General features: G+C 38.8%; 1 protein-coding gene across 1 annotated transcript in view; it reads right to left on the minus strand.

Annotated features, from left to right (window-relative positions):
- The window catches only part of BTBD3 (BTB domain containing 3), a 37,843-nt gene extending 28,148 nt beyond the window's left edge, over window positions 1–9,695 (minus strand). Inside the window, exon 1 of the mRNA XM_063103092.1 lies at window positions 9,581–9,695. The gene's annotated coding sequence lies outside the window, so the exon portion shown is untranslated. The remainder of the gene's footprint in view (window positions 1–9,580) is intronic.
- Between the last annotated feature and the right edge of the window lie 14,973 nt (window positions 9,696–24,668).

Here is a 24,668-nt window from a genome sequence, read left to right on the forward strand (position 1 = left end):
ACGAGTTAAACCAGCAGTTTTTTTCTTAAAACACACATTGTTACTTGAGAAAATAAGCAAAGTATGCTTATTCAGACGACTTAGGTATTTAGCAGAACTTAGGTATTTATTCATCAAAAATGAATGAAGTGAGCTTGTCACTTCAAGGAAAACTGACAGTATTTATTGCTGATGATAAAATTCAAAACCTTAATCAAAAATAAGAATTTTGGAAACCTTGATTATGCCACCACGATCCTGACAGCTTCCCAATACTTAAAGTATTGTTCTGATGAGAGTGGTGATATTAAGTAAAGGTGATTTTTTGATACTGGATAATGAAATGTCAACATTTGAAAGATTCATATAGCTCAGTGAACCAATGTTTTCTAATAACAATGAGATCACAGTACAGAATCATACATGGGTAAAAAGATCCATTTAAAGTACAAGATAAACCGATGGATTTTGATATTACAGAAGTACAAAAAGTTCACTGATATGGTTTTAGATTCCATACAGCAATTAACCTGTAAGAAACTACCACTTACCAAGTCTTGGTGAGGCATCAAATATCCACAACCATCTGAAAAGGCTATTAAAGTACTCCTTTCTTTTCCAGCTACATATCTGTGTGAGGCCAGATCTTCCTCATATTCTTCCACCAAAACATTTATTTTTAAATAAATATTATAATTTTTCTTTGTCTTAATTACTACTCCAGTAAATATCGATAGATATCACCTTCCATAAACAAAAGTTTTCTGGGCTTTTCAAAATAATTAAGAGTATAAAAGGGTCCCAAGACCAAAAAGTGTGAGAACTGCTGATGGCGAGCTTAATGAGCTTGGATTTTATTATAAGCATGATGGTAAGCCACTGGAGATTATTAAAAGGATTCTTAAGAAACTATACATGATCAAGGCCAGGTTTTTACACATACCTGTTTTTTCATTTCACTCTCCTAGAAAACAATAACTAATTTTCAGAACAACTATTCACTCCAAAATACTGTTTTACACATTGTAGGCAGAATGGAGAACACAAGAAAATCATGACAATCTCTGCCACAAAAATTGACAGCCGTCAAGGAGTAATATTCTGTTTGTTCTATGACACTGTTTGGCATCTTGGCATTGCCTGAACCTCAGAAAATTTACAGAATATAAGGTGTGAGATTGTATTAATTGCCATACTCTTTGAAATGACTTAAAAAAAAAATTTTAAATGGGCTTTGAGACAACTGTCCCTAGAAACTTCACATAAACCAGCAAGAAAGAAGCAAATATCTCTCTGAAAATTTGCTTTTCTCCTACATCACATTTCCTTAGGAGAATAAGTAGCAACCTTTGCTGTTCCCCCCGCAAATTGTTTAAGAGAATTCGTTGTTCACTTTTTTCTTTTATTTAATGAGACACATTAAGCAGAATCTGCCTCCCTCCATTGTCATTTCGTACTGTTATACTATACACACTATATCAAACACAGTGTTTGATACTATACAATATCAAAACCTTCCTATATACTAAATAAAGAAAATGGTTTCTTGGAAATAAAGTTTAAGTGAGAACTTTGCAAAAGTCTAAAGGAAATATTTAATCTGCCAGCAGTAACTTCATTTAAAAATAGTCATTTACCAAAGAAATATGTCCAAACACCTTCCCACCCTCATTCTTAAAAAAATCTTAGAGATTGTGCATTTCAGTAGGATTCTGATCCTTATAACTACTTCACATTTAATAACTATATAGAAAGGCTATAAAATCAAAATATAGGTTGCCCTGACCCTGAGCATCTCATTTTCCTATAGCTCAACCCAAACACCATTATACATTGACACCCCTAACCCACACCCCCCTAATCAAGTGCATCATTACTTAAGTATATACCAGAAGCTGTTTGCTAGCCAAGAGGTCAGGATAGATTTTAGCATCTGGGGAGACTTTCATGGCACTGATGAGAGAAAGTAGCTAATAAAATAGCACAAAATTTCAGGTAAGCATGGGCTGATCCCACAGGTCCCACAGAAATACTTACTGAATAATATCAAATTAACTAGAAAATCTACTAATTCAAATGAAGAGATTATATAGCATTTATTAAAATCACCTGGAGAAGGGGCTGGGGAAGTCTGTCATAAGAGACTGCAACTGCACAGGGACCCAAGTGGCTACACCCACGCACTCTCCCTCCACCACTGCCCACATTCAGATGGCTGCCCCCACTCCAATAGGTGGGCTCCAGCTTGAAGCACTTGTCCTATCTCCTAAGGCCACTGCAGAGAGAGAGGGAAGAAATCACTGGAAGGAAAGGAGCACTCTGAGATGCACCCTCTCCCCACCAGCACTGGTGTCTACATGGAGGGAACGGGGGTGGTGTAAGAGAAAGCACCAGCTAGCGACAGCTGTTTTCAGCCTGAACCTGCATCCTGAGCAGGAGGTACTTTTGGGTAGCTTCTCACTATTTTTAAAGTTGACAATAAGATTATTTGGGGAAGAGTTGCCTGCTGTAAGCCCAATTAAGAACTTCATCAATTTCCAGGCTTTCTAGGAATATAGATAATTCCCCAATAACAAATTAAATGTTGTTTGACTTTAATAAATCTCACTTCTCACTACATTTTCCATGGACAAATGCACGAAAACAGGTGGTAGTCTAAATTATAAGCCCATCTCTATCCACAGATACCTCAAGTATAACAGCAGCTGAGGAGCAAAATAAGTCCCTCACTAGAGAGTAGGTAGGTATGTTTACAGGTGCTGGGTAGACAAGACCACCACTTCCGAAAAACAAAAAAAAACAAGATGAGTAAAAAAAAAGTGAAGTGGCAATTAAAAAAACAAAAACAAAAACCTTCACAAATGCAGCAAATATTCAACAGGAGTCTCTAAACCAGGAGTAGAACTATAAAAACAGACACGTTTTCCACCCGGCTATCCATTAAAGACCTGAACAAAGTGAAATGTGATTCATCATCAGAAAGGCATGTCAATGATTTCCATTCAGCCTTGGCCAAGAGTACCTGATTCTGCCGGGTTCAATATAAAATAAATTTGTAACAGTGTTATTTTCAAAAGAATGAGTCTTCACAATAACAAAACACAGATCTAATCTGAGTTTCAAAGGCAAGGCAAATTCATCCCGTAGATACATTCAGAACAATGGTGAATGGTACTTGTGAAATTTTATTTCCGATATGCATGGTAATAGTGGCTAAAATGTTTATACCTTCTAATTGAATATGGGGACTTGCTCATATCCTATTACTGAAAAATTAAGTAGAGATAAAGTATACATAAGAAACTAGATATATCTTGAAGAAAAAAGAGCAGAATTAAAGAAAACATTTACATTTTCGTGTTTAGGTAACAGCAATTGGTTGGATTCATGCATTTCTAGAGATACATACATCATGGTTTTTGTTCACTGTTTATTCTTTGGTTGCTTAAACAATCTCTAAAATAATAATCTTTTTTCTTGCAAATGACATGACTTATTTGCACAGCAATTGCAACAGTACAAAGTAGTTACATGGTATTTTTTTTTTAAAGTCGCATGACTATTTGCGACAAGAGGCCAGCAAGAATTTGTTGGCAAGAACGAAGCCTTAACACGTTCCAAATTAAAAGGTTGGTGAGAACAGAAAACCAGCACAAATTTAACAAACTGAAATGAAGAAACCAGTGGGCCAGTGGTACAGGAGGAAAATCAGGAAAATGTGGTGTCCTCAAAAAACAAATGAAGAAAGTACATCAAGAAAAAGAGGATGCTCAATTATATCAAATGCCACCAAAAGAACTGACTGTTGGGTTTAGCAACTTTGAATATTTTCTTTTGAAAAATCCCCAGTGGCTGTCTCCCACCCCACCCAAGAAGACAAGATTATGCATTGAATATGATGTTATGTTTCACTCTTTCGTGAATTTGATATGTTTTTTTCTAAAGAATTATCTACATGAAAGGGTTTGATCCAATTTAATATTTGAGAGTCAGACCATAATACCAGTGATAAACTGCAGGAGTTAACAGTCATTTGCTAATATTCAATTTCCATCTCACAGTAAAAATACCTTTAGGTAAATTGGAAATAAAAGGCTAGATTGCCTTTGTCCTGATGAGAAACTATGATAAGACAAAAGGCAATATTGTACTACTCTTTTCCCTATTAAAATAAAGAACAACACAAGTTTGCACATTATCACCATTACTATTTGATAATGTTCCAGAAGAATTTTATAACGTTCCAGAATGCTAACTCTAGTACACCATGCCATAAAACTAAAATAAAAGGTATAATTATTAGAAAGAAGTAGACACAAGTTTCATTATCTGAAACTGATTATAAAACTAAGAAACACAAGAGAAAAAACTGACAAGCTCTTAAAATAAGAGCCAGCTATAAAATAACTATACAAAAATCAACCACCAGCAATAGCCAATTTGAAGAACCCATTGCAAAAGCAAACAAACAAACAAACAAACAAACAAAAAAAACCCATAAATACTTTAGAAGAACTGTAACAGGAAATGTTAGGACTTAGAAAATAAAACTCTGCTGCTAGAGATAAAAGGTCTGAATAACTTTTTCATGTCCCTTAATAGAAACACTACAGATGGTAGTCCTTGCCAAAGAAACAAAATGCAACACGATTCAATATTTTTTAGTTCTAAGGATTCACCTTTGGAATTAAGATTCCAAAGATGGCAGATTTAACATATACATCCAATTACATCCTTTCCCTAAATCTCACTGAAGTGACAGTAAGAGATCTTTCTAGAAGACATAGAGACCTAAGAACTGTAGAGAAAACTACAAAAAATTGATGAAAGTGGAAAGCAGATGGACATGTGGCAAGTGCCTTAGCTGATCCAAGAGAGGGGCATGCTATACCAGCAAGGAGAAAAGCTAAGAAGCATTTTAGTCTACTCAGAGTCTGATGGTGAAAGGGTGGCCAGTTAAAATAATGTAAGTAAAAGTTTCAGAAGCTCTAAAATCCCCAGATGCCCTCCCTCCACTTTCACTGAAGACCACTGGCAGACAACACCAGAACCCAGGAAGACTGGAGATTTGTTCTTGGAAAAGTAGATAAAACGAGTAAATCTTTGGATGGTAGGAGCATTGTAACCTTCTTCAAAGCAACTCTACACAAACAGGACGCTGAGACCCCAGCCTCCTCAGTGCAGGACACTGAAAGACCACTCTCTGACCAGCCCAAAAAGAAAGACCCCACAAATGGCTCCAGTGAAAAACTCAGGAGAAACAGTAAACAGCCAAAAGTGGCTGCCACTGGGGAGGGAGACTAAGGGGGTGGGGGGATGGGAAGCCACTCATTTCACATTAAGCCTCTTTTAAAATCCTGTATGTATTAATTTAAATATAATACTGTAATCTCTATCTGCAAGAACAGGTGAACATAATTATGAATGATTTTTTAAAGAATAGTGTTACTTGCTCTACTACATATTTTTATATATTGTAAATCTATGATTAAAAGATTTGACATTAAGATTAGAGATCAATGAACAGATAAGTAAGACCTAAAACAGAAGAAGACCCCAAAGCTAGTCAAAATCTTAAAACATAATAAAGACCACAAACCAACAAAGAAAGGATGCACTATTCAATAAATAGTGCTGGCAGATTTGGCTAATCCAGGCAGAGGCAGTATAAAATCAATGCATATCCACATAAAATTATAAAATTAAATATAAAAAAGATCTAATATATTTCAAACTTTTTTGTTTTATTTACCTCATCTCTGGGCTTTCCAAGCATAAATGTATACAGGAAAAAATCATAAAGGACAAGGGAGAAACCTGACCACATAAAAATGAAAATATTTTGTTTGGAAAGCGTGGAAAGCACCATAAAGTGAATTTAAAAAGCAAATAATGAGCTGTGGGGGGAAAATGCACAACACTATAAATATGATAAAGGCACAATACTTTTTATATAAAACAGGTGTTTCAAATAATTTTATTTTTTGAATTATCATTTAAAAGTAAAATGGGCAAGATATCAGAATGGACCACTCTCAAAAGGAAAAGCAAAACAAAAAAGAAAATTACTAATTTCACTAGTTACTAAAAATGTAAATTAAAATGAACGTAAGATCACATTTTTATAGAAAATCAGAAAAGATTAAACACTGGAGTGCCGGCACACTGTGGAGAGACCATACAGTAGGTAAGGAAATGTATCATGGCATAAGCAATTCTGCAACAAGCCTCAAAAGTCCTAAAAGAGTTCACCTCTGCCCCAGGAATTCTACTGCTATAAATCTAGCCTAGGCAAGTCAGAGATACTCAGACATTCAGACAAAGGTATTTATCTCAGTTCTGCCTGTGTGTCTGCTATTACTTATCAAGCCTACACCCTCTGCCAGACCCTGTTGGCCAGCTTCCATTTGGTTCATTCCATCTCACCAAAACTCTGTGGTGCAGGCACCATTACCCTTATTCCATGGAAACGTGATTAAAGAATTAGGTAATTAAGGTCACTTAGGAAGCAGCCAAGCTAGGACTTGTGGCCAGAGTTTAATCTCATATTCTCATCCACTGAAAATGAAAATAATACATCAAACAATAAAAAAGTTAAATAAACTTTGACATATCCATCATTAAAAACCCTATTTTCAAGGAATTTAAGGGCAGAGGAAACAATGTGATATAATTTTAAGTAAAAAGGCAGTATTTAAAACTATGGATAAAATTAAAACACCAATTTTGTTTAAATGTATGTCTGTGCGGACAAACAAAAAGGGCCAACTGAAAGCCTGTCAGTTGTCTTTTTTTCTGAATGTGACTGGCTTACATTTTCTTAGCAGTTTTTTTAGTAATTCCCAAAATGTCTACAATAGGAATAACTACATTTTAAAATGTTTAAAAACTACAGAAACAACAGAAATTCTCAACTGTAGTTGCATAATTTGGAAAAAAGGGCATGTCAATAATTGCATATTAACGCACACTTTCAAAGAATTTGTTACCGGACAATTAGGCTGAAAGACACTATAGACAGAGAAGGTTTAATGGTAAATTTTAACGTGTGATTAAAAAAAGGGAAGATTAGGTGAGAGATTACTATCTTAGTATCATATTACTGCTGGAACTACAAGTCCTCATAGTGAAATGGAAATAATTAGCCTTACAAAATTTACTTGATAGCCAGGTTAAAAGAAATTTAACTAGCACATAAAACGAGATATTAGTAAAAGAAAACCATCTCAATTCCCAATAGATGTTCAGAATCACTGGAATCCTAAAGGTATTTTGGAATTGACTGAATTCCAATTACTTAGTAAAGTTTGAAAGGTTTCAAAAACAAAATAAAAAACTCGACACAGGTAAATGACATATTCTGTACTGTTTTATTCAGAACAATTTTAACAGTTCCTTGCCAAGCCAACTGAAATTAGATGGCTACAGAATACCTGTCTTGAGCATAAAAAAAGGAACATTTTTTTAAAAAACTGATCTTTGGATGTGTATGTTAGCAGAGGAGAGGAGCAGATGAATACGTAGACTAATTGTGCCTTTCTTTTGTTATTTTAAAGTATAGCATTACAAGTGGTTTAACTTTTTGTAATGAATCCCAGCAGAGCACTTTCTAGGAACAAAACAACTTTAAAAGCTCCTAATGGCATCTTTTTTTGGCCACAAATTATCAAAATTTTGCATAGCTGTAGGATATTTCACACTTTAAATTTCTTAAATATAAGGTGTGTTAGGACTTTAGAGGGATAATGCATACAATTCTTAGGTTTGGGTGCCCCAAAGACAAATCGTTTTGAAAAAAAATTGTTTCCACGTCATTGTGGAACTCAACAAGTTCTCAGTGCAAGGATTGGGAAAGAATATTCAAGGGAGAACATAGCTGCTAGCAGTTATCACCCCATACAAAGGCATTAATAAATAATTCTGTCATTATCTAAGATAATCTAAGTTCACCTCACTTGCGCTGAGACCAAGAACAGAAAAAGTAATTCAAAATCCTTCAAAAAGGAAGAGTCCAATTTAGAAATCCTTGGTAAAAGGACCCACCCACTTCTCCTGAGGGCCCGTTGCTATGGGAACCCGCCTTAACCTTGTAGAGCCAGTAACATTTGGAGGTGGAGAATCTTCCCTGAAGTGGAGTCAAAAAGGGGGACATGGAGGACGCTTAAGAAAGGGGCGGGGAGTAAGGGAGGGCTCAAAGAAGGGGAAACCCCTTGTCTGTGGCAGGGGATCAGAGAAGGCGGACTTAGTAACCCCCAGAGAAATTCAAAACACCACTTAGAATAATGGTCTTAGTGCTAGAGTCATATTATAGTTCAACAAGTCTGAACCATTAGAGACGCTTATCCTCCCTCCCTGGTGGGAAACAAACCACCCTTTGTGAGTTCTTGTCTAGGGAAAATGCACAAGAGTTTCAACCCATCAATTACAAACTGAATGCTACTACTTTAGTGAAACTAAAATCTTGACTTTTCTTACATTAACCAGTGGTTCCCAATTCTGCAGCACTTTGGAATCAGCTAGGGATCTTTAAAAATTGTTTTGCTATTTTAATTGGTTTGGGGTGCGATGGGGCATGGCGAGGTTTTAAGAATCCCCAGCGATTCTACCGTGCAATTTGGGAACTACTGTATTACAGGATTTGGAGAGGTGGCGGGGCGTATTTTTAAAAGAAAAGGGGAAAAGAAAAAAGAAAAATCACAATTATCTCCCTTTGTCTTTTTAAGACTAATAGAATAAGCTTGCTTTCTCCAAGCACACACAGGACAATAGGTTGCTTGATAAAATAGGAATCCCCAGCATGCCCTAACCATACTTTCTTTGAAAAGGCTGGCTGTATAAGTCTTTCTTCCCAAGAGAGTAAACATCCTTCTTACCAAAACATCAAACTTCTATTTTAAGAGCAAATGGGCCACGGATGCTGCTCAGAAGTTGGAGGACGAGCTCCAGCAACAGAAGGAAACCAACCCCCAGAAGCACCCGCCAGTACTCGCCGGGGTCCTGCGGGGATCAGGGCTACTAGGCAAGCCTGGGACTTTCGGTCCCTGGAGCCCCAGCCCGGGCCCCGCCCCTCGAACCCTCCGGCGGCGCCTCAATAAAGTTACTTGGGAGAAGTTTGCTCCCATTTCCAACCGTGCGCGTCCCAGGGCCAGGGGCGCGGTCCCCGCCACCTGCTCGGCGCCACGGCTTTCCGGACGCGCCCCCTCACTAGACCTCTGCCACCTCCGGGGTCGCGCACCCTGTGGCCGCCCGTACAGCTGGCCAGAACCCGAGCGGGCTCACCTCACTCCTCCCCAGGGTCCCTCGGCTGCAACCGGCCCTGTCCCTCTGCCCAGGGAGCTAGGTCCCTCGTACGGGCCCGGCGCACCCCACCTGGAGTACCCCTCGGGGAAGCCCGCCCGCGCGGCCAGCGCCTTCGAGCCTAGAAGGGGGATCCAAGAGCCCCGGCATCCCCGGGTCCGAGGCCTGTCCGCAGCACCCCCGGACCGGCCCAACCGATCTCGGCCCCTCCGGCCGGCGACGGGGTGAGCGCCCCTGCCCGGGCGGTACCGCGCTGCGCACGCGCGGAGGCACCCGCCCGCTCGCCCGCAGCGTCCTCACTCACCGCCCGCGCTCTTCGTCGCTTCGGGCGGGCGTCACCGCCGCTCGCCACCTCGCCCGGTGCCCGCTCCTCAGGCCCCAGCCGGGGCACTCGGGGATCCAGCGCCCGGCGGGCTCGGCGGGCACCCGCACGCAGGGCACGCTCCGCGGGGTCGCGCGCGCGCGCGCCCGAGAGCAGGGATGGAGCTGGGCGGCGCGCCCGGAGGAGGCCCTGGATACTGGGCATGCGCAGTATTTGCCCCTTCCTAAGGTCGGTGAGGAGTGGGCGGGGACTCCGGACCGGTGAAAGGGACGAAGGGAGAGGACAGCCAGCGAGCAGTCTTCCCTCAACTGAGAGGCACCTTCGCCCTTGCCCCACAAACTGCAGTTTTCTTCTTCGGTTCATTCACCAATTAATGTATTAGACGTTTATTGAGCGTCTGCACTGGCAGAGCTGCTGTGCAGGATACAGGGCATCCTCCGGAGTTGGAAGACCTGTTGCATTTGGCCTTGGGACTCCTTTTCAGACTTCTCCATGAACACATAAGGAGAGTGCATAAGTAGAAATCACGCAGTACCTAAAACTGCAAACCTTAACTAGAGTCTGAAGCGATTAGGGGAAAGAGAGTAGCTGCTGGCTGGGGTGAGCATGGAAACTTTTTGAGGAGCGAAAGGATAGGCAGAGCAGGAGTCAGAAGACAAGTTCACCTGGCGAGAAAGGTGAACACAAAGGCATAAGAGTCAAAAAGACCAAAGAATATGTAAGCCCGTGAACACTCTCTGGGACAAGTTTAACCTGTGTATTGTTCACTGTGAAGGGTGAAAATAGAGGCTAGAGGGTAGTTGAAGCTCGTCTGCAAATAACCTGTAACACTTAGCCCAATACTTCAGCTTTATTGAGTAAGTACTTGAGAGGGGCTGAAGATGGAAGCAGGGGACCCCAGTGGTGCCCTAACTGAATACAGAATTTAGGGATATCAAGTGAAGATGAGAGACTTGAAATGCTATAGTACATATTGTAGTTGAAAAATAGTGGGGTCCTAAATTCAAGTGTTGGCGTCAGAAATGGAAAGAATGAAAAAGTTTCCAAGGATTGTAAAGAACAGGATGATTCCTTAGCTTTTGTCATTGCCTCTCTGGGAGTAGAGATCGTTTTATCATAACAGGATCGTACCTCATTAGATTAGATCGTCATCCTTGGAAAATGTTTATCAGTGGATAAATTAGATCTATAAAATATACAGCTATGGTCACTAAATGCTTCTTTTGGTATTCGTTTGGCTCTGGAAGAACACATTTCTGCTCAAATGAAAAACCATTGATTTGAGAGACAGTGAAAAGACACCTGGGCTTTGGAAAGCAAAACCTCCTTTTATAAAGTCCAGTTGCCCCATAGTAAACTTTCTGATATTATCTAACTTACTTAATATTTCTGAGCTTTACTGTGCTCATCTGTAACATGGGATCATAATATTTACCTTGTGTGATGGTTAGTTTTATGTGTCAACTTGGCTAAGTCATGGTTCCCACATATTTGATCCAACATTATTCTAGATATTTCAGTGAAGGTATTTTTTTAGATGAGACTAACACTTAAAAGCAGACTTTGAGTAAAGCAAATTACTCTCCATAATGTGTGTGGGCCATCCAATCAGTTAAAGGTTGTAATGGAAAAAGACTGACCTCCCCTAAGCAAGAAGGAATTCGGCCAGCAGACAGTCTTTGGACTGAAACTCTTCCCTGGGTCTCCAGCTTTTACGCTCAAGATTTTGGAATTGCCAGGCCTCCACAATCATATAAGCCAATTCCTTAAAATAAATCTTCCTCTTCCCCACCTACCCCCCATTGGCTTTTGTTAGAGATTCATGAACCAGGCAGCATCTAGCCTATGAAATAGAAAGGTGCTCTCATGAGCTAAACAGAGTGGGTGAGTTTTATAGGCAGAAAAAAAGTGGGAAAAAAGCAGGAACAAGAGAAAAAAAAAAAAGAATAGAAAAGCACACTCAAAATGGAGTCACTCGTGCTAAAGTTCCACCTTACTCAAACCAAAACCTGAGCTGTACACATTAAGATCTGACCTTCCAGGAAATCAGGAGAGAGATGATAGCCAAATGTCATTAAGCCAAGATTTTGCTTATATTCCTATGAGGGAAGCATAATGACCAATTGAAATAACCAATCCTCTATTTGTTCTGGCTCCCCTCCATTTATTTCTGCCTGTAAAACTCACCCATTCTGTTTAGCCTATTGGAGCTCCTTTCTATTCTGTAGACTAGATGTTGCCTGGTTTATGAATCGCTAATAAAAGCCAACCAGATCTTTGAAACTCAATTTGTCTAGATTCTCACACACACGCGCGCGTGCGCACACACGTATCTTCATCCTGTTGGCTCTCTTTTTCCAGAGAATCCTGGCTAATAGGCTTCATAGGGTTATGAAGATTACATAAATTAATTCTCATCTGAAAAGCAAGCATTGCGTATGAACACTGGAGGCAAAAACCAAAAGAGGGGAGGAGGTGGATATTGTCCCTTTCAAAGCATTTTCTCAGTTCACTAGGTAATAAATCTGTAAAAACCAGATTTAAGAAGTAAAATAAAATGTTGGAGTTCCTAGCTCCAACACACTAAAAAAGGTGATATAAATGTATATTTTTAATTACTTGCAAATAAATGCCTGAATGAGCAACTAATTAAAGATGGACCCTAACTGTACTCTAAACATCAAACGTGCAAAGTTTAGATGAATTCACATCTGAACATTTTATTCCAGTTCAAGTTCCAGTTCAATTCATTCTATGTATTACTAGGAAGGAAAAATCTAGGAAGAGCTTACTTTTGAAATAGTTGCATGATACAGCACTCAATCAATGTGTTTACCGAATCCCTTCCAGGGAAGCCTACAACTATGGGAATATACCAAAATGGTTAAAATACCATTTATTCTACAAATATTACCTTTTGTTATATACTAGGCAACATCCCTGCCTTCGGGGAGTTTATCAAATAGCCTGAAAAATGAATAACCGTGACTATAATTTAGGGCACAATGTGACAATTGCCTTAAGAGGACCAATTGTACCTTGTTCAGTTAGTTAATGCTGGGGATCGCCCTCGTAATCATGTCTTTATTGTGTTTCCCAGCTTTGCATGTGTTGGTACGGTGAAAACCGATGAAATACACCAGCATCATTTAAAAATATTTTGAACAAAGTTGATAAATATCAAATAAATTAACATTCTCTTCACAGGATACAGTAAGAGAGGATAAGACCCAAGAGGCACAACCCACTCAAATGTGAAAGCTCCTCTTTGTCTTCTCTTTGTTGTTTTGACTGTTTTGTGTAAAGGAGAGTTTAACTTCAGAGTTAAAAAAAAAAAAAAAAAAAGACTAACATGAAAATAACAGAATGGGGAAGTTGGGGTTTATGAAAGAACAGGAATGGTTAATGGAAAACATTAACCAGGTGGACAAAGGTGACCTCATGTTTATCCTGTGACCAGTGCTGTCACAAGGTGACGTCCTTTTTCCTTTTGGCTGAGAATGAAATATTCCACCATGGATGAGAGTAAATCAACTCTAGAACTAACAAAAAGAAATGATACAAATGATTTGGGGGAAATTACACAGCATTTTCGTAACCTTAAAGTAATCAGGATAATACTTTATTAGAAGAATTTGTCAACATATTCATTTGATGAGTTTTGCCACAGTGATTGGGAAATAAATTAATCTGGGATTAAAGGAAACCCTGTACTAGAAAAGAACGAGTTTTAATAAAATTGAAAGGAATGGCCTGAAGCCATGTATGATAATTATTATCTGATGAATAATAATGGTGATAATAGGAGATGCGAAATAAGTTAAAATACATCCTGAGCCAGACTTTTTTTTTTTTTTTTTTAAATTACAAACCCTGGAATAGTGCCTTGCAAATTTAACCAATGTGCTAGCACTAAATGGCCTAAAATTAGATTTAAAGCACAATTAGCCCTACGGTATTCATATGCAGCACTCTCCTTTTCATGGTCTTTCTTTTTATTAATGCTATTAAAAAAAATTCAACCTGATCAGTATCACAGTAGAATGTTGCCCACTCGGTAAAGAGAATGGTGATGTAGGTGTTTCTTACTAGAAGAATATTCAATCATGAAAAAATCAAAATGTAGCAAAATGGGTAGTAGGCACAGCATTGATTATTTTTAGAGGTTCTGTCTCCCTCTTTCCTTTAATATTTTACCCCATTGATAAAGTGTGATTGATTGACACAACTTTTCAACAAGATGACTTTTGTACATTTTATTTACATCTGTATCTTGAATCTTAAATAAACTTTACATCATGCAACATTTAAAATATTGCATTGAGTATAATCATAAAAATTAAATGCATATATATTATTTTGCATAAGCAGCAACAAAAACAGTGCAAGAAATTCAGTATTGGGTAACAGACAGTTTTTCCTTTAAAAACGAGCCTCCCTCCTGCAGAACATTATATCTAGTTTTCTAGAATGTAAAAACATACTTCATTAAGCAAGTTTTTGTAAAATCACATGAATATTAAAATAAATATTTCCATATGTCATACTCTAGTTTAGTCGGGCAGTCTAGGTCAGTGCTGTTTAACAGAAAGAAATGGGAACTACAAATGTGAGCTATGTATGTAATTTTACATTTTCTAGTTGTCGCACTTTGAAAAGTAAAACAGTGGATAAAATTAACTTTAATAATATATTTTATTTAATGCAAATATCAAATTATTTTAATTTCAGCTATAAAACATTGTTAACAAGATGTTACCTTTTTTTTCATACTTTATCTTCTAAATCTGGTATGTATTTTCTACTTACAACTCATCTCAATTTACACTAGCCACATTTCAAATATTTACCAATCACATGTGATTAGTGGCCATTGTGTTGGACAGCACAGATCTAGGACTAGGTTATTGTTTTCAAACTTGGAATCACCTGAGAAATTAAAAATTTTTTGATGCCTGTATCACAGTCCCAGGATTCCAGTGTATTTGGTCTAGTATGCCACCTGGGCCTTGGGATTTTTTAAAAAACTCTTCAGGTAATTCTATGCAGTAAAGTTTGAGAATCATTAGTCTCACTTATTTACATTTTTTTTAAAAAAAGCATCATCAGAACTTTGATATTATGAAATCAGTGGCAATCGTTCTCATATCTGCTTTACTTGAAAACAACAGCATTTTAAAATCATGCTGAAATACACTAGCAATGTAGCATACATGACATATGTACATCACTAGTGTATTTTAATGCAATTAATAATTGCTAATAAGATTCCAGGGCTTTGATTAATCTGGCCATGAGTTTAAATGTAGCATGGGTGATTCCAGGTGAGGATTTAAACTCAGCACTTGATGTGAATGAACAATTGAATAGGGTCACTTCTGTATTTGTTCTATCAGGGAGGAAAACTTTCCCTCTACCCTCTTAGGTTACTGTTTGGGGACATGTGAATTAAACAGAAATTTACAGATTAACAGGAAAATAAAGTTTATTCATATGCATATGAGGATGCACAAAAGGAGTGCCTGTATAAACAGCTTAAGATGGGAGTTTATATACATAACTTTATGGGGAGGGGTAGAGAAAAGACTTTTATCGAAGAAAAAATGGGTTTCTAGGAAAAACAACTGGAGACAAAAGTTTGTGACATTACATTATTTGTTTATGCTAATGAAAATGGTCTTCATTTTTTTTTTTTTTTTTTTTCTTCATGGCGATAACACTCTACCAGAGAGGGGATTTTTGGCAGCTCCATTCCCAGAAATTTCATTTTTAATGAGATACAGGAAGCTCCAGGAAGACTTATTTTTGCATCTGTTGAAATTCAAATGTTTTTATTTTAAAGTAATCTTTGTGTCAGTTCTGGGGGCTCAAATGGGTCCCCACAGTTTTCTGGATTTTTTTTTTTTCTCTTTATAATTGTTTAGCAAATCTGCTAATAGGGAAAGTGCCTCTGACAGTGGGTCATGGAAACTTTCTAACATGCCTACATTTATTTGATGTGTTAGCTCTATGTCCAGTATCCTGTATAGCATATAAGGGCTAACTCACATTCATGACAAATATTTCTCATCTTGTTTTCTACTGTAGTGATTATTGATTATCTGGACCTAATATATCCAGTATATCTAATATTGCTGAGTAACAAAACGTCCCAAGACTTAGTGACTTTAAAACAACCAACTTTGGGCCGAGCCCGTGGTGCACTTGGTAGAGTGCTGCGCTGGGAGCACGGCGACGCTCCCGCCGCGGGTTCGGATCCTATATAGGACTGACCAGTGCACTCACTGGCTGAGTGCCGGTCACAAAAAAACGACAAAAAAAAAAAAAAAAACAACCAACTTCATTACTTTCATCAAGTATCTGGGTCTATTGGATGGTTCTGTTTCTGGGCAGGTCTATGCTGATTTTGCCAGGATTCTCTCAAGCGTATATTTTTAGCTGGTGGGTTTCCTGGAGGCTGGTTGACCTAGGATAGCCTCAAATGAAATAACTCAACTCTGCTCCATGTGGTCTTCCTTAGAAGCTTGCCACTGCTCTGAGAATAAACCTGGGCTAGCCTTCTGGAGGATGAGAGACCAAGTGGAGCAGAAATGGTCAAACACATTTTCAAGCCTCTGATTGCATCAAGTTGCTACTGTCTCATTGGCCAAAGCAAGTCACATGGGCAAGTCCAGAGTCAGTGTAGGAGGACACTACCAAAGGCATGGGTACAGGCATCCGTGCATTCAGTCTACCATGTACAATGTTTTATTCCACTAGTCCTATCATGTTTTATTCTATTCATTTCCAGTTGCTATCACTCTGCAATGTTATTAATCTGTAATAGTTATTTCAGCGTCAAATATCTCTACTTTTTGTAAACAGGATCTCTCCTTCTCTAAATTTTATTTGTGTCCCTTTTACAGGACTATTCTTCATCATTTTTACATTCTCGAACCTCTTTTTAAACATAATTATGTGAATAAATAATAAAAATGAATACAATCTTTAATCAATTAAACAATCAGTAAATAGATGCAATGTGTTTAAAAGACATTGTGCATAGTCTCGAGTTCCAAAGAGGTTTTAAATGCTACACGTTTTGTCAAAATTCTCAACCTAATTTCAAAAATATTAATTAAATAAATGCTCATTTGCATATTGTGTTGATAAATACTCCCTTTTACCTGCTCATTGTTCATTCAACATGGCTAGTTTGAATGTGTGGTTTTTACCACATTCCTTCACAATCAATGCCTCAATTTGCAAAACCATTCTGAGAAAAACTCTCAAGAGTTATATATGGAGAGATTCTTAAACCCAGACATTAAAGTAAAAGCATTGTTTTTTATCAATTGGAAATGTGACTAAGCTATGTTTTAAGAAATAAAATGTGCATTTCCTTCTCTAGGATTACTTATTTGCCATCTGTAGAGTTTCAGAATCCCCTATCATTTATCTTTTCTTTTTCCCTTTAAACGGGCATTATAAATTATTTGTTACTAGATTATAACCTTATAAGAGTAAATTATCATTCATAGAGCTTTGAGTTACCATGCAACATTTTGTATCTAAATGAGTACATGACAAAAAACGGACTAAAAGAACACCACCTAGTTACATTACACTGTTTACCTTTTGAAAAGATTTATTGCTGTGTATATCCTCATAAGGAAGAAACACTAAATCCTCTTGTGTATAGCTGGAGAGAGTATTCTTTCTGATCAAGTAGTAACTTGGACCAGGAGAAGCCTTGTGGATTTGTTCTCTCTCAAGGTTAGCTTCATGGGGTATGGGCCTACAGGATTGCGATGTGACCACACAAAGCCATAGCCCACCAGACCCTCTTTCTTTGGTTTTCCTCAGAACCAAACGCACAAATAGGATTCAAATGAAAGTAGTTTATTTGGCAGTGATCCAAGGACACACTAGTGGGGAAGTGGGAAAGTGAAAGAATGAAGGGGCAGCCCCCAAGTTACCACTGTGGGCAGCTGGAACTTGGTCCTGCTGGGGAGCTCTGGGAGCTGGTGTAGAACCCACACCACTCCCTGACTGAGCTGGGACCACCATCCACATCACTGAGGGACAAGAGAGATGGAGTCATTATCCACCCATTCCCATTCACCAAAGGCTGTGGGTTGCTTTCAGAGAAACTAATTTCCCAGTACCTGCATTCAGACTCTGCTTGTGAGCTGAACAAGTTTCTGTGGCCAGAATAAAATGCAAAGAATTTCAATTGCCGGCAATTGGAAATCAGTACTCTTGCAACTGTATGAGTGAGGGACTGTGAGCAGGCAGCACCAGTATGCACGAGGTACACAGAGACACACAGCAGCATTGTGAAGTCCCTTCCCAGGCAAACCTGAATATTATCTTCCTTATCTCCATGTTTCCTCCTTTTCCATGTTTTTTTCTTTTTACTGCCCTCTCTGATCCTTTCAAAATTCAATACCTTCAATAGAGGTATGCTCTAAAGATGTACACATTAGTGACCCACAATGCACAGAAGACAACAAAACAATTTACAGGGTTTGCCAAACTGCCAGGCTACATGCACATTCTCTGAGAAAGGCAACTTTTATGCAGACTATTTCCAGAAAGTCTGCAAGGAATTGTAGAAGGTATAAATATCTGGAAGCAGATCTGAAGTCATAGGTGCAGGAGTGATGCATCTACTTCAGTGGTTCTCAGTTGGGGGGAATTTTACACCCTGGCACCAACCACCCTTCCCTACCACCCAGCTCCGGAGATATTTGGCAATGGCTGGAGGCATTTGGTTTTGGTTGTCACACCTGGGAAAGAGGTGCTACTTGCATCAGGTGCTTAAAGGCCAGGTATGCTGCTAAACATCCCACAATGCACAGGATAGCAAGCCCCACCCCACAAATAATTAGCCATCCTCATAGTTTCTTTGTGATGCTGTTGAGAAACCCTGATCCAGAGAAACAACACCAGTGGGAGAAGAAACTCCAGGTCATGAATCCCAATTTTCTTTCCTAACCTTCACTCCTAATTTTTACTCTAATAAGCGAAGTTTCCATTGATTTCTAAAGGTGATTCTGAGAATATTGGGAGACACAGAAAGGAAGCTCATTACATTTTTAAAATTTTACTAATTTGAATAAGGGAGTAGCAGTCTAACCTTTTAAAATGTTTCCAGATGCTAAGCACTAGATTGAAATACTAAATCAAAAGAACCAACTACTACTGATTAGTAGTGCTATGGCCAAAAGGCCAGTTTTCTTTTGATGTACCAAGTCGTGAAGGACGAAAAAATACTGACACTCAGTGATTAATTTCTGAAAATGTGGTTGAATGAATCAAATTATGTATCATTTGATGCCATTAAATTTGAATTCCTGCATTATATGTGGACCTTTTGCTTTTCAAGTATTGTCAATGTGTGAAATTGAATGTGCCATTTACAAGCTATCATGTAATTTTCTGTTTTCTGAAACAAAAACAACAATCTGGGCACATTAAAGACCATTATATAATTGACAAACCTGCTTTTTAAAACTTGATCCAAAACACTTGCAATTACTATCATTTACCAAAGGGAGCTATTTCTTAAGAGTGCAAGATCACTTAAAAACTAAAATGAAAATCCCTTTTCGCTTTTGTTCCAATAAGAATATCTTCCATGTGTGTACATTTCCACAGTTTACAAAGTTTATTCTTTTATGTCCTTTAACTCACTTGATTCTTAAATCAACCACAAGAATAGACAGAACATTTTTAAAATGAGGAAGCTAAAACTCAGATATCAGAATTTACTAGTTCAGCAATGAAAACAGAGTACTGGCTATTTGTGAGACAACCATATTTTCATCACACCATATTACTTTGACTTGATGTTTAATTTCAAGTTTTTAAAATTTTAATGAAATATAACATGCATACAGAAAAGTATATACATCATAAGTGTACAACTCAATGAATTTTCACAACCTAAAAACACCCACATAATCAGCACCCAGATCAAGAAGCAGAGCACTTTGGGTGACCATCATCCCCAAAGCCCACACGTGCCCCTTTTAGATACCATTGCCATTTCCCCCAGGATCACAAATATCTTCACTTCTGACAGCACTGATTCATTTTGCCTGTTTTGAATTTTATATAAGTGGAATCATATGGCATGCCCTCTTTTATGTCTTTGTATGCTCAATTAAAACATTCGTGATTGCTGAGTTTTGTTCTAAGTTGCTGATTCTCATTGTTGTATACTATTCCATGTGTGAATATTTCAAAATTCATTCATCTCATCCTTTGATCATTGGTGGACATTTAGGTTTTTTTCAGTTTTTTCCTATTATAAATAGTGGTGCTATGAACTTTCTTATATACATTTTTTGGTTTATATAGGCACATATTTCTATTGACTTTATATCTAAGAGTAGAATTGCTGCATCAGGAAATATGCATATATTCCACTTTAGTAGACATTGTCCAGTGGTGATTGTACAAATTTGCACTCCCATCAGCATTGTGTGAGAATCCTTGGTGCTTTTTATCCTTGCCAACACTAGGTTTTATCTGTCTTTTTTCATCATAGTCACTCTGTTAGATATGGTATCAAATCCTGGAAATATTTTGTTTTAATTTTAATTTAAAAAATTGGAACCTAGGTCTCTTGGCATCAGTAGCCTATTGGTTAAACACTGACTTTAATACTAAAATTTGCTGTTGCCTCGTCCCCACTTACATAAATACAGGGCCTTAACACCCACTTCAAAGCCACTCAGTTATTTTGGGTCATCCATTGAGTCTGCAGGAACCCTTCTGGAGTTTGTCTCTGGTCACTTCATTAGTGTTTTGTGCCCATAAGGCATGTGGGCAGATGGTCACATCAGAATTGTGGATGTCAAGCCCTCTAAATCAGTACTGTGCTTCTACCAAGAGGGATTTTGCCCAGCACTTCAACTGCTACCAAAGCCCAGGTTACTATGCAGTATATACTATGTTCCATTCTGTTTTCCTTTCATGAAAGCCATATTCTATGCTGCACTTTGTTACTTGGGCTCTAGAGCATTACCCCTGCCTCCATTCCTACCCCCTCTCCCTAATCCAGCTGGCCAAATTTTATCCAAATCCCGTATTTCAGTGCATGAGACCTTCTTCCTCTCTGGACTCACACCTGACTGCTACAGGGGGCTTGGAAGAAACATCCCCTATTGACCTATCCATCTCTTTACTTCTTCCATTTCTGACCCAGGAACTGACATGTAAGACTTCCTTCTGGCCTCTCAAGAGTGGGTACCTTTACCTCAACAGTCTGCCACTCACAACTGGGCTCTAAATCTGGGATAACGTGCTATAAAAAAATTTTTTTTTCTAATAAGAAGGATAATTTGGAAGTTAGAAAATCATAAACTCTCCATGATGTAAAGAAGTATCTCTATACTCTCCCAGTGATAAGTCACAGAGCTACTCAGGATAGATAGTCCCCCCAAAATGGAGGGAGGTAGGGGCTCTTTATTTTTTTTATTTTGTTTTATTTTTTTGTCTTTTTTTGTGACTGGCACTCAGCCAGTGAGTGCACCAGCCATTCCTATATAGGATCCGAACCCGCAGTGGGAGCATCGTTGCGCTCCCAGCGCCGCACTCTCCCGAGTGCGCCATGGGCTCGGCCCAAGCAGGGGCTCTTTAAATTGGATATATTCTACCTTCAGTACCTTGTCCCCTAATGTTCTACAGGGTAACCAATATCTATAAAGAGAAACTGTTATAAGAAGAAGATTTTTTCTCATTATCTTCTTTAGTCTTAGCTTTGCTTTTATTGAGTGGGGGGATTGTCACAATAATGCTTTATAAAAAACCACCTCCAAATTCAGTCCCTTAAAACAATAAGCATGTAATTAGTTCATGAGTCTGGGCACTGGCAATTTAGTTTGGTCTAAGCTGGGCAGTTCTCCTGATCTTGGCTGGGTTGACTCACATGTCTGGATTCTTAGCTGCCTCTAAAGCCTTGGTTGGGATGACCAAGATGACTGGTCTCTGCTGCAGGTGTTTATCCTCCTTCCCCTGGGACCAGCAGGCTAGTTTAGGCAGGTCCTTCCCAAGGAGATAGTGAGGGCAAGAGTGAGCAGGCCCAGTTGTACGGGGGCCTTTCAAGTCTCTGCTAGTATTAAACTTACTGACATCACATTGACCAAAGCAAGTCCTGAGGCTGGAGGCGGAGTCAGAGAAGACGGGTACTGCAAAGTTAGAGGGCGGGGTTATGGGTCCAGGAAAGGGTGAGGAATTGGGCTATTTTTCCACTCTATCACATGAGATAAACTTTAAATCTCTTAATCTATCTAAGCTTCAGTTTTGTTGTCAGTAATATGGGATGTTTATAACCCAGAAGCTGCTCCCAAATTGTTTAGAAGATTTAAAAAGTGATAAATAGGTTGCAACACACAAGTGCTTCAAAAACTAGGTAAGGTACACATGTGAGATGTCATTATAGTTATTATGATGCACATTATTCTCTTTATTATATTTATGTGGTTGGCCTTAAACATAATTCTGAAGTAGGTAAGCTTGGCGTTTAGTACCTCTGGCCCTGACAAGTGGCCTCATGTTTTGCTGGCCTCCCAGGAGCTTCTGTTATAGTAGTCTACTATAGACTATAGTAGCTTTTAGAAAGCAGCCAATAAATTAATGACTGACTGAATGAATGAGTGAATAAATGAATGAAATTTTCAAGAAAATGAATGGTCAACCCTCATCCTTTCTTGCAGTCAACCAAAATGAATCAAATGACTTCTCTGTGCACAGCTCCCTCAACCCGTTATTACCAAGATCTAGGAATGCAAATAGGAACAGAGGCAGCTGCCTCCTGCAGGAATTCAGTCTAAGGGTGAAAAACCCTTCCAAACAGAAATTTCATGGCAATGTATGGAGTACTATATTGGAAATGTGTGCCAATTTAATTGATATCTATTGGGTTTTCTTAGAGAAGCAAGAAGGTTTCAGAGAAGGTGCTTTGGAGCTGGGAGGAATGAGTGGGAGTTAACCAAGCCCCCAAGGGGGTGTACATTCCAGCCCAAGGCAATGGTCTAGGAAAGAAAGAGTCTGACAGAGGTGCATGTTTGGATGTTGTTCAGTAATGCTGTGATGTGTGGAAAATAAAGTTAGACAGGTGTGTGGGAGGCATGAAAGGGTTTAAATGAGTAGCAAACTCATATTTTAGGGTTAAAAATACCACAGTGGGGAGGATGGACTAAAGTTGGAAATGGCCATCAGCAGGGAGGACAATAGGGATGACATTGCTAGAGTTCACATGAGAGATGCCCTGTCCCTGATCCTGGACTATGGCAGGAGGGATGAAGAGAAAGGGTGGATATGACTGACACTTGCTAGGGTTAATGGGACATTGTTATCAACCTGATGCATGAAAGAGGTACATCTGCCCACAACAGGAGCATGAAAAGGATATTCAATCAATCACTATGTGAGTCAGTCAATAGATTGACATTTACTGAGAGCTTACCTGGGCAGACCAAGGAGCTAGTCACTGCAGAGCATTTATAAAGATGATGAAGATACAGACTGACAATTAGTAAACAAGTAGCTGTAATAAGTCACAGAATAGAAAAAGAGCCTGTACTAAGGAACACACAATGTGTTATGAGATCGTTGAGAAAGGGGGGATTAAACCTGATTAATAAACTTTCATTCTAGGGAGCTGGAAAATATCATTGTAAGCCTAGATTGTTCTCTCCTCAATTCATTGCCATAATGGATTCTGTTTCTTCAATGGGAAACCAACTAAATTGCTTTTACTCTCTTTTTCTTATCTTTGTAAAATGAGTAGGTCTCAAAGTTAGAGTTCTTCTAGAATCTTCTTACAGACATGGTTAGGCCAGCATAGTGCCTGTGTTTGTTTGGTGGTGATGAGACATGTGTATCTACCCACAGATCTTTACTCAAGAAGGCTTGGGGCAGTATAATTAACTTTGACAGACTGACTCTGGGAGAGCATAAGACAGGATTCCAGGTACTCACTTTCCTGGTTTTGTAAAGCAGTACAAGACCATTCCTCAAAAAGTGGGAAAGGCCAGCGGGTCGGAAAAGTCCCTCTTTAAAAGTCCTACCACCCACCTGCAGAAGTGAGCCTTTGTTTTCTTGTTCCTAGTATGTTAGTTTGGATTTTCTAGAAGCAGATTCTGAGATAAGTAGTAATGTCCAAGTTATTAACAAGGGAATTTCCCCCAGAGGAGACCAGCAAGGGAGTATGGGGAAGGAGAAGAAGGTAAGGAGAGGCAGCTGCACAAAAGTGTGATTTCAGGCCAAATTCCTGCTTTACCTTGATCCCCATGGGAAGTTCTAGAGATCGAACTATACCTTAGACTTTGTCAGGCCTTAGGGGCAAAAGAATTGAGCTTTTATACTTTGAGATCAATCAGTCTTTGGCTGCCCACTGGGGACATAAACTCCCAGGCACTTCTGGCTTTCTGTGAATGGGGAAAGTGGATGCAGAACTCAGGGCAGTCTTTGGAAGGAGTTTCCAGGTGAAGCTATAAGAAGCAAATGGACTTTAAACTGGGTGAGGAAGAATTTGAGAACATGAGTAGCTTGAGGCACAGTGAAGAGGCAGAGGGGTAAATGGATTGTATGTCCCATTGGAGTGAAATAACCGTCAGTGTCAGAGTAGTAGGGAATGGGCTGGAGAGAAGAAATATTTATTCGGAGAGTGGATGGAGGGCTTTCAGCTATTGTTAATGATTAAGTGTGGGGCAATAATTCTCAACAGATGAATACTGCCTAGCACCAGGGCACGGTTTGAAAAATTGGGGAGCATTTTTGGTTGTTCAAAGAAAGGGAGGTGATGCTGTCATTTAATGGGCAAGAGTCAAAGATAAACAGGACATTCTCGCACAGTGAAAAATATCCCAAACAGCATAATAATCAAGCATTCCACCACATATCCATGGAGATAAAAAAGCCACTTATCTTAGCCTGGAACCTACCCCATTTTACATATCAATGCAAATAATACATTTTGCACAGTTTTAGCATAGATTGGATTTTCTAGAAATGGAAAGTTAGTGTAAGTTAGGGCAATACTGTACTTTGTTACTTTTAGAGCTTTACCAAGCAT

Source organism: Cynocephalus volans, chromosome 1, assembly GCF_027409185.1.
Source record: "Cynocephalus volans isolate mCynVol1 chromosome 1, mCynVol1.pri, whole genome shotgun sequence".
NCBI lineage: Eukaryota > Metazoa > Chordata > Mammalia > Dermoptera > Cynocephalidae > Cynocephalus > Cynocephalus volans.